Genomic DNA, 16942 nt, shown 5'->3' with positions numbered 1-16942 from the left:
TAACGTTAGCAACAACAAATTGGAATTCGTAAAAATATCATACGCATTGTGTTTCACAACATATTGTACGAATTGCAATTCTTAACATATCATATGAAATTGATGATAGATATCCACACATGTATAAATACCATACCAAATGTTACATATCATTCTAATTTGAACATCCACGATTGTCCTTTACTATGTAATGCCTAACCCTGAGTCCAGGTTGCATCAGTCCTATTGCCTTAGCTTGTGCAACAAGTGAGTACTGTATGTATGGCTTTATGGTGGATCAGTAGCTATTGGTGAGAGACCTGCTCAGAAGCATAGTGACGTTGTCGCGCTATTGTGATATATAAATACCAGCGCAGCAGCCAGCCTCCCTCTCCAAAAGGACTAGCCGAAAAGCTCCAGATGAATTAACTGCATTCCCACCTTCAAATGAATTCTGCACCGTGCAGAGCTGGAGCTTGCTGTTTTACTTTGCTAACAGTAAACTACACATTCATCACAATCAAACAAGATACTTTGATTTGATAAGAAAATGTATCTTAGTTTACATAACAATAATGATTAGATTGTGGGCGTTTTGAGATCAGCAAAGATGCAAAAACGGATTATTGAGTGTGTGCTGCTCCCGCCTGGAATTGACACGAGGACTTGTTGACTTGATCGTTGTGTAACATAGTCAACTTCTTCAAAACATTTCGTTGCTTTGATACAAGTCTTTAACAGCACCACGTCGATAAAGGCGCGCGTCTGAAGTGGAAAAGACATGGAAATGCGCACTGCGCGAACGGCGAAACTCGGACGTGCCATGGACAGTGTATGAAACGCTCAGGTAAGTCTTTCAATAGAAATTAATAAAGCGAGCAAATATGTTCGTTTTTTCATGGGAATTATTAAAACAAGATTAAAGTTACATTGTTTAATATGTCCCTAAGCAATGTAATATTAGGTTTGAAGGATTGGTGTGCTTGGCGAAAACAAGACTACTCTAACACTTAGAGGAGCTACTGTACACCTGGATGGCGCGTTCCCAAACTGTGAACAGGACGTTAGTGCAGTAATTTTACACGCTACACCAGAGAGGGAAACAGATGCGTGGGTGGAAGCAGAATCAGTAGTACTAGATCTGTTCTGCAAGGAATATCTTGATTTGGGGTCCAATGTGTGTATATGACGACAACCATATTTCTCATTACATCAAAAATAAAGCTGAGTAAAAATTCTACAACCATCTGGCAGTCAATTCATTAACCTCATTCATTAATCAACAATTGAACAGTTGCTGGCTAGCTGCAGTGGTGGCCTGCCCATTTGGGCGTTAGGGGCAGAACCCCACATGTGATTGGTCAAATTGTAAAAATAAATAATATATAATAATATATTTATATATATATACAAATATATATTATATAATCATGATTATGTTTTAAATGTTTCATAAAAGTGTGGCAAATGTGTACATTTCCCTGTTTAAAAATATATTGTTCAAAACAAGTGGTGCAGTCACTTACTACTCTGCCCCTCATTGACTCAGCAGCAGCAGCAGCCCGTGGGCACATAGGCCGTGTGAACATTGCTTGGATTGTTTTGCCACCTATTTGATATGAGGAAGAACTGCCCCAATGAAATCACAGAATATTATAGCATACATTTTTACATCAATAAATAAATGGACCACCCTGGAGCACTCAAATGTTCACTCAGAACTTCTGGGTCTGATCTAGTCTTCCTCCCAATGAGTCTCTCCAACCCCCACAGCTTACTTCTGCTTGAGACTAGATCTGCTCTATCAGGTACAGATGATGCTTAAGCAAAAGCTAATTGTATTTAACTTGTAAATAATCACAACAGTCATGGAAGCCTGGGACCTGATCAACCGTACATCTACATCCAACAAGAGTGGAAGGACAGAGGGATACACTAGCTGAACCTTCTCATCGCAGATCTGGTTGGGCAAAAACATGACTGTGGCTGGTCAATTGTATTGTTTTCCCCATGGTGTTTATCAGGCGACATGTTGTATTGACTTACACAGCGTAAATCTGTGTTTATCACAAAGCATGATCAAATTAATTAACTAGTTATAGTAACTTTGACAAACATTGTGAAATAGTTTGGTAGTGTCATGACATAAGGCGAAAGATGGTTGGAGTCTTACAATGTTTATTAATCCAAAAGGTGTAGGCAAGACAGTAAGCAAGACAATGGTCATGGACAGGCAAAAGGTCAAAACCAGATCAGAGTCCAGGAGGTACAGAGTGGCAGACAGGCTTGTGGTCAAAACCAGGAGGACTAGAAAAAGGAAAAATGCAAAAGCAGGAGAACAGGAAAACCACTGGTTGACTTGGAAACATGCCAGACGAACTGGCACAGAGACACAGGAAACACAGGGATAAATACAGTGGGGAAAATCAGGTTGGAGACAATCACAAGGACAGGTGAAACAGATCACATGACAGGTAGATTTTTGGGTCAAACCCTTTATCTACCTTTGAATCCAAGCTAGCTAAGCTAGTGGTAGGCTAGGTAGCTCCCATGCCAATTTCAAGTCTTTCTAAACAATATCTGACTAACTTGGAAATAGGAAGTTATTTCAGAATGAAAGTTAACTTGCTAGCACATCAGGTGACAATGTTAGCCACTCCAGTTAGATAATGTGTTTTGAGTCTGCATGCTTGTTGCATTCTCCTGGGGCACTTGTTCATTTGTGAGCTGGCTGCTCATTCTAAATAGAACACCACCCCTGGGTTTCAACCAATCACAGCCGCCACTGGCTAGCTGTCTGTACTTTGTAGGCCAGAACAAATGCACATCAATTGATTCTGTTGACAAAACATACCTGGTTCTCCGAGGACGGTTGCTACAGCATTCCATGCTTTTTCTTTGGACAAAGCATCCTTGTATTTGGGGTTGCTGGGGTCGTACAGCAAAGGGTGCTTCTCAACTTAAATGACCAAACTGGTGGCATCCATTTGGCCAACTTTGTCCTGTCACATCAGAATAATTTCTAAGGAGGGTTGGGGGAGGGTCTACTCTACACATCCTCTGCCTCAAAAGATAATACAAGGTAGACCATCAGCTCTGCAACTGCCTTTTTTTATAGTTCATCAGCTGGTTTAAATGTTTAAATGTTTCTAATAAACCTATTGCTACTATACATATAACCTACCTCCAGTTATGAACTAGGAAGACATCAATCAAATGTATTTATAAAGCCCTTCTTACATCAGCTGATGTCACAAAGTGCTGTGTAGGTGTAGAAGGTGTAGAAGCACCTAAAACGACAGTTTTATTTTTATGTGATTTTCATACAGGTAGCCTTCTACTATTGTCACATCCGTCATATAGAGGAGACCAAGGCGCAGCGTGATGAGAATACATTCTTCTTTAAATGAACGAAGAACACTTAACAAACTATACAAAACGAACATGACGCTATGAACAACAAGTGTCAACACAGGCAACTATACATAGACATAACGACACAGGCAACGATCCAAGGAATATGGCTACCTAAATATGGTCCCCAATCAGAGACAACGATAAACAGGCAACCATAGACATATATACACCTAGACTAGAAAACCCCATAAACATACAAAAACCCAGAGACAATACAAAAAAATACACAAACCACCCTTGACACACCCTGACCTAACCAAATAATATAGAAAACAAAGATAACTAAGGTCAGTGCATGACAACTATTGTGTTGATGTAACCGACTACTATTATTCAAATTTCTATTACATTTTCACTATGAAGCTGAGTGAATATGTTTTTTAAGTGTCAAAAAAATATTTAGGCACTTTGTATGGTGTTTACGCATGTGGATCTGAGAAAAATAGACTCCAAACCTAATTTTAGGTTGCTGCTACAGCAGCTGCACAACACCTAGGCTTTATGCACGTGCTGATATAGTAAGTAACATTGACTACAGAATGACTCTTATCAACTCCGTATCAAGCAAGTCTCACAGAAATCCACACGTGGCATAGCTAGGCTGTTACATACTCTTATTATTATTAGTGTGCTTGCTGAAGGCAAGACCACTCTAGATCTCTTACGTAATAATATGAATCATGTTTTGGGTGGCATGAATTAATGTGGGCTTGAATGAGAACAATTGTAATACATTGGTAGGTATTCAACATTGTCCTGCTCCTAAGCTAATTAAGCTACAAGAACAACTTTAAAATGTTCAGGCTATCCTAACTACAAAATTCTATAAAACCTTTCTAAACTACATAAATAAATGTATTTGCATAAATTTGCATAACACTTAATGGATTCAATGCCAGCCATAAGAACAAAGTGGTGGACATTTTAAAAGCTACCGCTCTTTAACCATTTCAGCTACAAACATTAAAACAACTTTTAAAATGTCAAAACTTTATAAATTATAACTATTGACATTTGCATAAATTACCCATCTAAAATAGCAGTAACTCTTGAACCACTCAAGCTAGAAACACCAAACCAACTTTGACATATTTAAGCTATCAATCAATCAATCAATCAATCAATCAATCAATCAATCAATCAATCAATCAATCAATATTTCAATCAATCAATCAATCTTTCAATCAATCAATCAATCAATCAATCTTTCAATCAATCAATCAATCAATCTTTCAATCAATCAATCAATCTTTCAATCAATCAATCAATCAATCAATCAATCAATCTTTCAATCTAGCTACTATTTCAACTGTAACCGGTCACTACGATTACTACTGCAGTCACTAGCACTACCATAAATACTTCAAGACAAGCTAGCAAGCACACACATATTCTTTAGGAAATGTACTTTTCTAGTATGTATGTATTATTCTTTTCACATGGCTGAACCAACTTTATATATATTATACAATTGTAAAATGTGAACAATTCAATGCATGAACATTTTTTTGCCTGCAGGCTTTTGCATTGATATGCAGCATTGCCTGTGTCTGGCTTGACATTAGGTATTTGCCCAGCGTCACTTATCATAGCATTTTACTGTGACTGAAGTCACCCGGAGATGAGCTGGTTTATTGCCAGGACATCCATGTCCTTAAAGATAAGAATGTTCCAATGTGGTTAGCTAAAAATGTCATAAGATAGTTCACAAGGCCATCATCCAGAGTTTCAAATCAACAGATATGCCACTTTTCCAGTTCCTTCTTGTTGCAGGGCGCGTTGACAGGAATTAGAATTTGACTATAGAAAACCATGCCTTTGTTATGTGTGACATGACAATTGGAGAGAAAGAATATTACACAGGTAGCCAAATTCGGATCTTTTGCCCAAGTATTGTTCAAAAAGCTGATCTGATTGGTCAAAAGACCAATAAGCAGCTAAATATCTCAATTGGGCTGCCTGTGTAAATGCAGCCAAAGAAGAGGTGTGGAAAATTGAATGTCACCATGCAGGTTTGCAGACAGTTACCACGTTTCCATCCAACCATTTTTCTGTGTAAAAGGTAAGTGCATAGGTATGTAGGAGGGCATTTTCATCACCATGTGGATTTCCACAAGTAATCACATAACCTCTCACATGTGAAATCATGTGGTTTTGGAACACTTCACAAGTGATGATATTTCACATTAACCTTCACAATATAATATATATATATATATATATAATCATATATATTAAGAACATTATATATATCATTTAACCAGATTTAACCAGGCAGTCAGTTAAGAACAAATTAACTCTAAAATAGCAGTAACCAGTGGAACAGCTCAAAGGAAAACCAAAAACTTTTACATATTTAGGGATCACCACTCAATCAATCAAGAACAAATTCTTATTTTCAATAACAGCCTAGGAACAGTGGGTTAACTGCCTGATCAGGGGCAGAATAACAGATTTGTACCTTGTCAGCTCGGGGGTTTGAACTTACAACCTTTTGGTTACTAGTCCAATGCTCTAACCACTAGGCTACCCTGCCGCCCACATGTGAATTAAAATGTTCACATAATGCACTGCAAGCAAAAATGTGTTGTTAGGATGTCCCTGGAACATCCTGAAATAGCCACAGTGTTTTCAACTTACAAACGTGATGTACATGATTACATTGTGTATGTATATTTATACAGTCATTATTAGTCAACATGTTCTCACCTGGGATTTGAACTCAGAACTTCTTAGTTCCCGGTATTCTGATTCTCTGCTATACCACCATGGCTGTATGAATAACTGAGTTCACCTGTACACTGAGTTCACCTGTACACTGAGTTCACCTGTACACTGAGTTCACCTGTACACTGAGTTCACCTGTACACTGAGTTCACCTGTACACTGAGTTCACCTGTACACTGAGTTCACCTGTACACTGAGTTCACCTGTACACTGAGTTCACCTGTACACAAAGTTTCACTTACAAACTGGTTCATCCATGTACACTTTGTCCTTCACAAATTTCTAGGATTGTAAAGAAAACTATTTGATTTATCATAGTGATTCAAGTAACATTTAAACATAATAACATCAGACTGCAACTTACAAAAAAAATGTTTAAATGTTTCTAATAAACCTAATTGCTGACAATAACAAAAGTTATCAACTGATGAAGACATCAATCAAATGAACATAACCCTTCTTACATCAGCAGATGTCACAAAGTTTCAATGCAGAGAGGTGTAGGTACGTGAAAATTAAATACCCAGGTAGCATTCACTATTGACATGAGTGAAAACTGAGAATACATTTGTCAAATGATACAAGATTTGTACACTTTTAAACTGGAATTGCTTAAAACCTTTTCATTACATGTCAACAAAAAACATAAGAGAATAACTGTCAATTTCTTGAAAATTAAATGAGCATAACTTGGAATTGCATTTTCACATGTCAAAAACTGTCACTTGAAAATCTAACTTGCACTTTAAAAAAAGTTTAAAAAGTTGTCACATAGTTCAAGATATGAAAAATCCCCATGTTGTCACATTTATTTCCATGAGATTTTTTTATATGTGTAGTTTCATGGTATTTATTTCCATGAATCATTTTTTATATGTGTAGTTTCATGTTGTCACATTTATTTCCATGAGATCATGTTTTTATATGTGTAGTTTCATGTTGTCACATTTATTTCCATGAGATCATGTTTTTATATGTGTAGTTTCATGTTGTCACATTTATTTCCATGAGATCATGTTTTTATATGTGTAGTTTCATGTTGTCACATTTATTTCCATGAGATCATGTTTTTATATGTGTAGTTTCATGTTGTCACATGTTTCTTTTACATGTTGTCACATGTTATCACATTAACTTCACATAAGATCACATGAAATGGATATGGTTTTTCCTGTAAGGGTACTGCAGTCACTATCACTACTATAACGTATTTCAAAACTATAAATACTTTAAGACAAGCTATCAAGCACACAAATGTTCTTTAGGAAATGTACTTTTGTAGTTGATCTATTTCTTCCACTCACTCTAGCACTTAAAGCACGTACACATTCAACACTAAACAACCCCAACTTTGATTGCTTGAGATTTTTTCCCTTCTATTTATACCTTTTCTACTCCAACATTTCTTAAGTGCATTTCACCAAATGCATTTCAATGGCAATACAAGTGCATGTAACACTTTATTTTAAGGGTCCATAATGAACCATTTATAAGGCATTTAAAGGGCATTTGCTTACCATTTATTAATCATTACTCCCACATTATTAATTATTATTAATTATTCACACTTATATATATTTCCTTTAACATCCTGTGTTGTGTGCTTGTTATTTTACCAGGGACTACAGAATGTCTACCAATGGCATGCCCATCTTTTTTACACTGGTCACTCCAAACATTTATGGAAGATTTATATACATAGCACTCCCTTAATGTTTACATACCCTACATTATTCATCTCATATGTATATGTATATGTATGTATATGTATATACTGTACTCTATATCATCTACTGCATCTTTATGTAATACATGTATCACTAGCCACTTTGTTTACATACTCATCTCATATGTATATACTGCACTCAATACCATCTACTGTATCTTGCCTATTCCGCTCTGTACCATCACTCACTCATATATCTTTATGTACATATTCTTATCCCCTTACACTTGTGTCTATAAGGTAGTAGTTTTGGAATTGTTAGCTAGATTACTTGTTGGTTATCACTGCATTGTTGGAACTAGAAGCACAAGCATTTCGCTACACTCGCATTAACATCTGCTAACCATGTGTATGTGACAAATAAAATTTGATTTGATTTGAGATGAAAGAATGCAAAAATACTTCACTTGATTAGTAAATGGTTTATTCATGTGGGAGTAATGCTTAATAAATGGTGAACAAACAATTTATAAATGGCTAATAAATGGTTTATTGCAGACCCTTAAAATACCACTTGAATGGTCAAACCTTAACGCTACTCTTCTTGAACCGTTTAAGCTATCAAAACCATACTAATGTTGAAATATGCAGACTGAAACAATTTAATAATTGCCCACAGCTTTTTGATACTATTTATACTTTTCGAACCAGAAACATTAAAAATGTGCATTAAAATGGTAACATTAAGAAGCCAGCATACATCCAAATGAGGAAAAAATATATTACCCTTCAGAAATACTTGTAATAGGCCTTTGATTATTGATTTAATGTTTTTTTTTTAAGTAAGGGCAGATTGCATCATCTGTGGATCTATTGAGGGGGTATGCAAATTGGAGTGGGTCTAGCGTTTCCGGATGAAGGAGTTGATATGAGCCATCACTGGCCTTTCAAAGCGGTAGTCATTTAGGCAGGTTACCTATGCTTTCTTGGGCACAGGGACTTTGGAGGTTTTGTCTGAAATGGCAAAATGTATCAACTTGACCAGTCCATATTTTGTATTTTGCCCCCAAAAACATATATTTTTTAAAAGATCAAATGTTTTGTGGATTTTCTATGTAACTTTCTTTCAGTAATATTTTGTTGTCCTTTATGGCTTAACTTGGAGACATAACCAGGGTTTAAATTGGACCCAATCCGCCAGGTAACACTTCAAATGAATGGCTCAGAAATAAGAAATAATCATTTTTAACACACTTTAATTATTATACTCAGATAGGCTAAGTTGCCTTTTGACAGAATGGCATTACAGAATTTGCACTTCCATATGTGGAAACATTGCTACTGCAGCATGCTAACAACACCTCTTCACATGTGAGGTGAATAACACTATTCCACCATCACACGTGAAAGGGAGATTTTCACCTGTGGAGTTTTCAGTACATGTGAAAATGCAAATGTGATTTTTACACGGTTGTTTTATACGTGTCTTGGTGTGGGCTCTGGAGTGGAACAGCGGTCTAATGCACTGCATCACAGTGCTATAGGTGTCATTACAGACCCTGGTTCAATTCCAGGCTGTATCACATCTGGCTGTGATTGGATGTCCGATAGGACGGCACACAATTTGATTTTCAAATGTTGAACTGCATATCTAAAATTCACATGAAGTGAAACAGCTAATTTCACATGTGCAACTGCAACTCACATGGAAAGTTGGTGTTAACAAGTGAACTCCACATTTTATACATGTGAAAATATTTTCACGTGAAATTTAAGCTCAACATGTGAAACTGCAAATTTTACATCCTTTTTTGTAAAGGGAGTATGCAACAGAAAAATCAAAGAATCCCACTGTTGAATAGTTGAACTATTCAATTGTTCAGCCTATAATGTATTCCTCTCGTGCATATTCAAATTGCGAGTGCTGCACAGGGAGAGAAATATGTATGCCCTGTCACTCACTGTACAACATTCTTAATGCAGTCGCAGGAAAACACATTTTTGAAAGCAGTCACTGTTAAAAGAGGAGGATCACTTGTCTTTCTACTGTTACTACAGTGGTAGGATCTTCATTTCACCTGTATTGTCGCAGCAAAATAATCCTGCAGCAACAGGATTTTAACATTTAGTCCATTGGCTGCGTGGGGTGGCATTCAAGTCATTAATGTGTTGCCAACTAGCAACAAGATAGCCTAATGTTTATACTTTAGAGGTTGTGATCTAGGTAATGATTAGCCTACTGTTTATACTTTAGAGTTTAAATCTAGCTAATGATTAGCCTAAACATACTTTAGAGGTTTGATTGCTAATGATTTTTTCCTAATGTTTATACTTTAGAGGTTGTGATCTAGCTAATGATTAGCCTAATGTTTATACTTTAGAGGTTTGTGATCTTGCTAATAATTAGCCTAATGTTTATACTTTAGAGGTTTGTGATCTAGCTAATGATTAGCCTAATGTTTATACTTTAGAGTTTGCGATCTAGCTAATGATTAGCCTAATGTTTATACTTTAGAGGTTTGTGATCTATCTAATGATTAGCCTAATGTTTATACTTTAGAGGTTTGTGATTTAGCTAATGATTAGCCTAATGTTTATACTTTAGAGGTTCTGATCTAGCTAATGATTAGCCTAATGTTTATACTTTAGAGGTTGTGATCTAGGTAATGATTAGCCTAATGTTTATACTTTAGAGGTTGTGATCTAGCTAATGATTAGCCTAATGTTTATACTTTAGAGGTTGTGATCTAGCTAATGATTAGCCTAATGTTTATACTTTAGAGGTTGTGATCTAGGTAATGTTTAGCCTAATGTTTATACTTTAGAGGTTGTGATCTTGGTAACTAGATTAGCCTAATGTTTATACTTTAGAGATTGTGATCTAGCTAACCATTAGCCTAATGTTTATACTTTGATTGTGATCTAGCTAATGATTAGCCTAATGTTTATACTTTAGAGGTTGTGATTATTAATGATTAGCCTAATGTTTATACTAAAGGTTGTGATCTAGCAATGATTAGCCTAATGTTTATACTTTAGAGGTTGTGATCTATGATTAGCCTAATGTTTATACTTTAGAGGTTGTGATCAAAACCAATGATTAGCTAATGTTTATATAGAAACTATTTAATGATTAGCCTAATGTTTTTGATACTTTAGAGGTTGTGATCTAGGTAATGATTAGCCTAATGTTTATACTTTAGAGGTTGTGATCTAGGTAAATGATTAAAAAATGTTTATACTTTAGAGGTTGTGATCTAGGATTAGCCTAATGATTATTGATTTAAATTTGTTTTTATAGTTTAGGGGTTGTCATCTGTGGATCTAGCCTGATGTTTATACTTTAGAGGTTGTGATCTAGCTAATGATTAGCCTAATGTTTATACTTTAGAGTTGTGATCTAGCTAATGATTAGCCTAATGTTTATACTTTAGAGGTTATCTTGCTAATAATTAGCCTAATGTTTATACTTTAGAGGTTTTGATCTAGCTAATGATTAGCCTAATGTTTATACTTTAGAGGTTGTGATCTAGGTAATGATTAGCCTAATGTTTATACTTTAGAGGTTGTGATCTAGCTAATGATTAGCCTAATGTTTATACTTTAGAGGTTGTGATCTAGGTAATGATTAGCCTAATGTTTATACTTTAGAGGTTGTGATCTAGGTAATGATTAGCCCAATGTTTATACTTTAAATGAGGTTGTGATCTAGGTAATGTTCATTTTTATACTTTAATTGTTATCTTGGTAGATTAGCCTAATGTTTATACTTTTTGACAGAATGATTAGCCTAATGTTTATACTTTAGAGGTTGTGATCTAGCTAATGATGCTAGCCTAATGTTTATACTTTAGAGGTTGAATGACACTATCTAATGATTAGCCTAATGTTTATACTTTAGAGGTTGTGATCTATCTAAAATTAGCCTAATGTTTATACTTTAGAGGTTGTTTTATAATGATTAGTCTAATGTTTATACTCTAGAGGTTGTGATCTATCTAATGATTAGCCTAATGTTTATACTTTAGAGGTTGTGATCGGTAATGATTAGCCTAATGTTTATACTTTAGAGGTTGTGATCTAGGTAATGATTAGCCTAATGTTTATACTTTAGAGGTTTTCTAAATGATTAGCCTAATGTTTATACTTTAGAGGTTGTGATCTAGGTAATGATTAGCCTAATGTTTATACTTTAGAGGTTGTGATCTAGCTAATGATTAGCCTAATGTTTATACTTTAGAGGTTGTGATCTAGGTAAATTAGCCTAATGTTTATACTTTAGAGGTTGTGATCTTAATGATTAGCCTAATGTTTATACTTTAGAGGTTGTGATCTAGGTAAAATTAGCCTAATGTTTATACTTTAGAGGTTGTGATCTAGGTAATTGATTAGCCTAATGTTTATACTTTAGAGGTTGTGATCTAGGTAATGATTAGCCTAATGTTTATACTTTAGAGGTTGTGATCTAGGTAATGATTAGCCTAATGTTTATACTTTAGAGGTTGTGATCTAGGTAATGATTAGCCTATGTTTATACTTTAGAGGTTGTGATCTAGCTAATGATTAGCCTAATGTTTATACTTTAGAGGTTGTGATCTAGCTAATGATTAGCCTAATGTTTATACTTTAGAGGTTGTGATCTGCTGGATTAGCCAAATGTTTATACTTTAGAGGTTGTGATCTAGGTAATGATTAGCCTAATGTTTATACTTTAGAGGTTGTGATCTAGCTAATGATTAGCCTAATGTTTATACTTTAGAGGTTGTGATCTAGCTAATGATTAGCCTAATGTTTATACTTTAGAGGTTTGTGATTTAGCTAATGATTAGCCTAATGTTTATACTTTAGAGGTTCTGATCTAGCTAATGATTAGCCTAATGTTTATACTTTAGAGGTTGTGATCTAGCTAATGATTAGCCTAATGTTTATACTTTAGAGGTTGTGATCTAGGTAATGATTAGCCTAATGTTTATACTTTAGAGGTTGTGATCTAGCTAATGATTAGCCTAATGTTTATACTTTAGAGGTTGTGATCTAGGTAATGATTAGCCTAATGTTTATACTTTAGAGGTTGTGATCTAGCTAATGATTAGCCTAATGTTTATACTTTAGAGGTTGTGATCTAGGTAATGATTAGCCTAATGTTTATACTTTAGAGGTTGTGATCTAGGTAATGATTAGCCTAATGTTTATACTTTAGAGGTTGTGATCTAGGTAATGATTAGCCTAATGTTTATACTTTAGAGGTTGTGATCTAGCTAATGATTAGCCTAATGTTTATACTTTAGAGGTTGTGATCTAGCTAATGATTAGCCTAATGTTTATACTTTAGAGGTTGTGATCTAGGTAATGATTAGCCAAATGGGGCAAATGCAGATGGGTAACCTTCAGGCTGTTTATTTACAGACACTATGTTGCATCATATGGGCTACATCAGGTGATAATGATAACCCCTGCCTGATAGTATTGTCCAATATGTTATTAAGCTCATTTCTGGAGGGGGAAAGTATATTTTAAACGTCAGCATTATTTTATTTTCATTCATTTTGGAGCAGAGTGCCCCTTTAAAAAGTAACCAGAACTGACTTTCTCCCCAAAAAGTGTAGGTCCCCCCATGACCTATAGTATGATGTGATAAGGGTTGCTGTCAGTATTGTTGTCAGGAGGTTTAAGCACCTCCTAAATCCCAATTTGACCTTACTTCTTTAACATCAAATGAATGAACGTAATTGCAGTATTCTGACCTCATAAACCACCATTTTGTGGTTTGTTGTTGAAATATATATATTTGAGTTATTTTGATGTCGGAAGGTAAACCATCTCTCTAAATTGTCTATCAAATATGAATGTGGTTCCATGTCTCAGTTTGGCAACCCTTTAAGCCCAATGTTGCATTTTTGCAGCACTTACAAATCTAACTCTAGCTCTGGCTCAGAATGTTTGTTTCTGAAATGATTTTATTTGAACATAATCACTACATCTTAGAGAAGATAGGGAAAAATATTGTATGTACTTGCATGGATGGCTTACAACATATGCTTGTTTGGTGGACTGGTGTAGTCTTAGATGAGTGGACAGGTTTCTGATGTTTCAGAGTCTACTGATGCCACAATAATCATACAGACACACAACGCATACTGCTCAGAGATACATCTGGGTCTAAGGAGATGCACTAGGTAGTGTTTGTCATGATGTTTTAGTTTAGGACCTGTACACAATGCAATTTTTTGGAAGCATTGCATTTGTTCAACCATGGGTCTTACAGGGTTAAGCTATGAACTTCAATCCCATGTTGAAATGTGCAGACTGACTCAACTCAGATGGCTTGCATACGGCTTGTTGTTACTATTTATACTTTTTGGATTTATAACCATTTAACATTTGCATAAATGAACATGGGTTTGAATGAGAAGCATACGAATACAGTGGTAGCTATTCAAAACGGTCCTACTCCTTGGCGACAAGACCAACTTTAAGATGCTTAGGCTGTCCTAACTTCAAGTTCTCTAAAACCTTTAGAAACTATAATGACATAATATAGACTATAATGACAAAACATTAGGAAAACACTCACTTTCCATGACATAGACTGACCAGGTGAATCCAGGTGAAAGATATGATTGTTTATTGATGTCACTTGTTAAATCCACTTCAATCAGTGTAGATGAAGGGGAGGAGATGGGTTAAAGAAGGATTGTTAAGCCTTGAGACCACTGAGACATGGATTGTGTATGTGCCATTCAGAGGGTGAATGGGCAAGATAAATGATTGAAGTGCCTTTGAATGGGGTATGGTAGTAGGTGCCAGGAGGGGGGGTATACTCTATGTATATAGATATAATGCTAATAAACTTGAACCATTTCAGCTACAAATACCACTTTAAGATTTTAAAAACGTTAAATTATACAGAGTGGCTACGCTAAAGATACTGAGATTTTAGCGCGTGTGCAGGATCGAGTCCTTTCAGCTGTTGCCTTAGTGCTCACTCATTTCGTGACTCCCCTGCTGCTTGTTCAAACAAACTTAGTTCATTGTCTATTGTAACAGTAATCAAAGCAAACATGAGAACGACACAACAGGCAGTCTAGCAATTTCATGTTCTTCTTTCAGGAGAGGAGTTGGCCTTCATGCAGCTATTTAGGCCAGCTAGATGTACACAGCATAGCAAAAAGCAAGCCACAGACAGGCAGTAAGTAGCAATTCGATGTGCAAGCAATATCAGTTACAACAGACAGATAGCCTTCATATATATATATATATATATATATATATATATTGTAATGACCTGACTAGATCATAAATGAACAATTGTCCAGACAGAGGCTTGAGTTTACGAATTGACGGTTTATTACACCAACTTCACACAGGCTACTGTTTGGGCCGTAGCACACGCCAAATAGATGACAGATAACCCACAAGCCAATCGTGACCTTCTCTTGTGAAACCCAGACATAAGAGAGAGAGAACAAAGGCTGAACCTGGTCTTAACTTCCAATGCTCCACCCCCCTGCCCAACCCCCCTCCACGCCACTCCGCCAACCACCAGGATGCCCGGCATCAGAACATTCCAGGCATTCCCGTGATTGGCAGATAGCAGGTTGATTGACAGGTCGGACCCCGCGAACACCGGGTACTGGTCAGTACAACACAACCACCTCCTAGCCTAACACATAACACACAGCTGTCTGTGCGGGTCGCTACAATATATACACACGCGCAAAAATCTCAGTATACACACACACACACACACACACACACACACACACACACACACACACACACACACACACACACACACACACACACACACACACACACACACACACACACACACACACACACACACACACACACACACACACACACACACACACACACACACACACACACACACACAGAGAGGACAAGACATTAGGATCACCTGCTCTTTCCATGACATAGACTGTTCAAAATATTACAAAGCAGTCACCCCGCCACTTGGATTGGTAAACAGCTGAGGGGCGGGGCTTGAGTAATATAACCACTCACAAATTCATAGACAAAGCTATGGATGCAAGGACTTACCATCCATGAGATTGAAATGATAGTTTTACCATGTTTTAAAGCTATAGTGGTTGTTTACATGGACTTTGTTTACAAACATTGACATAAAACAAGCTTATATTTTGGCTTCTGATGGGTTCCTACAGTTGAACTAAGCTCATGAGGCTTTGATAAAGTATATTATTCAAGAATCAATGGCTATATATCAATCATTTAACGGTGCAAAAATGGATGTAGTAACTGCGGATTGCCTCTGTAAATGGCACAAACATAAGTTATTAAACAAAGTCATGTTATGTTTACTTTATTTTCTGTATAAATTTGGAAAGTGCAATTTTTCATGAGTGAAAATAGAAACTGTCATGATTTTGCGCTAATAGAGTCAGACAATTATGTCCTTACAATAGTTTTGATTTAGAAATGTCAAAACGATTTATGCAACTTCGCCTCCATGCCACATGCAATTGTTTATAGTCACAACACTAGGCTGTTGAATGGACGTCATTCCAATGTTTTGGACTGCGTTTCAATGAATCCCCACATCAGACCACTTATTGGCGCAACAGGTTTCAGGAGCTAGTAGCTAGGGGTTTACTCAGAAACACTGACCCATCATGAACAATAAAATGTCAACCCTTGACCGAGTCTTCAGTCAGATACACCCAGCATTGTCCAGGACTTGCACGCCATTGACAGACTAGCCAGATTGTTACATCCATTCTTGGACTTAGAATTCATAATATAAACCCATTGAAGAGTATAAGAGTTTAGTTCCACTGTCTTACCCCATCAGAACCCACATTTTTTTAAATTTTATGAGGCAAGTCAGTTAAGAACAAATTCTTATTTTCAATGACAGCCTAGGAACAGTGGGTTAACTGCCTGTTCAGGGGCAATACAACAGATTTGTACCTTGTTAGCGCGGGGATTCGAACTTGTAACCTTTCAGTTACTAGTCCAACGCTCTAACCACTAGGCTAGCCTGCCGCCCCAATATAACCATGTTTTACCCCTTTGTTTGTAAACAATGCAATTGTAAACAAACACTGTATAACATCAAAACAAGGTTAAAAGTATAATTTGGATATCTTGGATGGTCAGTCCTTGCAT

General features: G+C 36.2%; 1 protein-coding gene across 3 annotated transcripts in view; it reads left to right on the top strand.

Annotated features, from left to right (window-relative positions):
* The first annotated feature begins 308 nt into the window (after positions 1 to 308).
* The window catches only part of LOC127918208 (somatostatin receptor type 5-like), a 30995-nt gene continuing 14361 nt past the window's right edge, over positions 309 to 16942 (top strand). For 2 of the 3 annotated variants that reach the window (XR_008099469.1, XM_052501477.1), the window contains exon 1: positions 315 to 826. The gene's annotated coding sequence lies outside the window, so the exon portion shown is untranslated. Of the gene's footprint in view, positions 827 to 16942 lie in introns of all 3 variants that reach the window. The other variant, XM_052501478.1, reaches the window with a different exon arrangement.

This window comes from Oncorhynchus keta, unplaced genomic scaffold (assembly GCF_023373465.1).
Source record: "Oncorhynchus keta strain PuntledgeMale-10-30-2019 unplaced genomic scaffold, Oket_V2 Un_contig_13749_pilon_pilon, whole genome shotgun sequence".
NCBI classification, from domain to species: Eukaryota; Metazoa; Chordata; class Actinopteri; order Salmoniformes; family Salmonidae; genus Oncorhynchus; species Oncorhynchus keta.
This window is presented reverse-complemented; position numbering and strand designations above follow the sequence as displayed.